Source organism: Cervus elaphus, chromosome 27 (assembly GCF_910594005.1).
Source record: "Cervus elaphus chromosome 27, mCerEla1.1, whole genome shotgun sequence".
Classification (NCBI taxonomy): Eukaryota; Metazoa; Chordata; class Mammalia; order Artiodactyla; family Cervidae; genus Cervus; species Cervus elaphus.
Window position 1 is genome coordinate 57,878,631 of NC_057841.1, and position 2,026 is coordinate 57,880,656.

General features: G+C 45.7%; 1 non-coding gene across 1 annotated transcript; it reads left to right on the forward strand.

The window, feature by feature from the left end:
• The first annotated feature begins 449 nt into the window (after nucleotides 1-449).
• Nucleotides 450-521, forward strand: TRNAC-GCA. Its single transcript has one exon. It is a non-coding gene; the product is annotated as a tRNA-Cys (tRNA).
• The last annotated feature ends 1,505 nt before the right edge of the window (nucleotides 522-2,026 follow it).

Sequence of the window (2,026 nt, forward strand, 5' to 3'; positions counted from 1 at the left end):
AATCTGACTGCCAATTCAGGAGACATAGGTCCCATTCCTGGTCTGGGAGGATCCCACAGGCCACGGAGCGACTGGGCTCTTGGGTCACAACTATTGAGCCTGTGCTCTAGAGCCCCAGAGCTGCAAATACTGCATCCCATGCACTCCAGAGGCTGAGCTCCGCAACAAGAGAATCTACCACAATGAGAAGCCCATGCCCCTTGGCTAGATAGTAGCCCACACAGTCACAAAGACCAAAAAATTAATTTAAAAAGAAAAAACCCAGGGAGAGTAAGAGGGGGACCCATGCTGTATCATGGGGGAAGGATGATACAGGCAAAGACAACCAACGCTGATTTGGGTCAACACAACAAGGAACATAAAAGAAAAAACAACTTTTTGAAAGAATGTTAAAGAGTGTATTGAATCTAAGATAAAGTGGAAATTAGGTATTATTTGTGTAATAGGCTTCCCTGGTAGCTCAGATGGTAAAGCGTCTGCCTGCAATGCAGGAGACCCAGGTTCAATCCCTGGGTTGGGAAGATCCCCTGGAGAAGGAAATGGCAACCCACTCTAGTACACTTGCCTGGAAAATTCCATGAACAGAGGAGCCTGGTAGGCTACAGTCCATGGGGTCGCAAAGAGTCAGACGTGACTGAGCAACTTCACTTTACTTTGTGTGATAGGCAGAATAATGACCTCCTGAGAGTAGTCCATGTCTAATCCCAAGAATCTGTGACTAGGTTCATTTATATAGCAATGGGGAATTAAAATTGCACATGGGATTAAGGATGCTAATCAGCTGATGTTAAAAAATGGAGATTACCCTGGATTATCCAGGTGAGCCCATGTAATCATCAATGGTCTTTATGCATAGCTCAGTCGGTAAAGAATCTGCCTGCAATGCTGGAAACCTGGGTTCGATCCCTGGGTTGGGAAGATCCCCTGGAGAAGGGAATGGCCACCCACTCCAGCATTCTGGCCTGGAGAATTCCATGGACTATACAGTCCATGGGTTTGCAAAGAGTTGGACAAGTGAGCAAATTTCACTTTCAGCCCAGCTGAAACCCTGATTTCAGTCCAGGGAGAATTCCAAGGTATGGAACTGTAAAGTAATACATTTGTATTCTTTTATGTCACAGCACAAGCATGAATGCTAAGTTGCTTCTAGGGGATCTTCCTGACCCAGGGATCGAACCACTTCCTGCACTGGCAGGCAGGTTATTTCTTTACTGCTAATGCCACCTGGGAAGCCCCCTTTATGTCATGGAGTTTGTGGCAATTTGTTCAACCCCTATAGGAAATCAACACAAGCACATAGACAAAAACTTCCCGAAGAACCATCACCCTAGGGCTTCAGGACACACAGGCAATGGGAAGTTGGTTAATTTCTTGGGATCACCCAGGACAAACCAGCTTCACCAGTTTCTTTTCTTGGGTCATCTCTCTCTCCATTCAGATTGTATCTTTGTTTGAAGAACATCACTGCCTGCATGGATGATTCTGAGTAAGAAAGAAGAAAGCGGAGGAAGGTGGACTCTGAGTGGTGATGGGGGCCAGGGCTTGCCAGGTCTCCTAGGCATCTGAGACAGATGTGCACTCCACAGGGAAGATACAAAAACCCCCGATTTACCAAGGAGAAAACTGAGAGATTAAGTAACTTCCCCAAGTTTAGGCAAGCAAGATGTTACTCCAATCCTCTTTGTCTTAAAGTCCTTGCTGTTATAAACTCAGCCACATGACTCAGAAGAAAGGAAGGATGAAGACTGACTCCTAGTGACCCCATGACAGTATTTGTATGTCACCAACCCCCCGTAGTAGTTTGTTAAGGTGGCCCCATTTGTTCATGTCACTGTGCTAGTCAAAAGTATTGCAGCCTTTATTTAAAAAACAACAACAAAAAGTTCTTATTCCAGGATTTAACTGGAGCTGGGCCACACCATAGCATAATCCTTCACTCATTCTCATTCCCTTCCTCTCTTCCTCTGTCTTCCCCTCACCCCCTGCCTTTGTTCCATTACTGAGGGACCAAATGGATGCTTCTGAC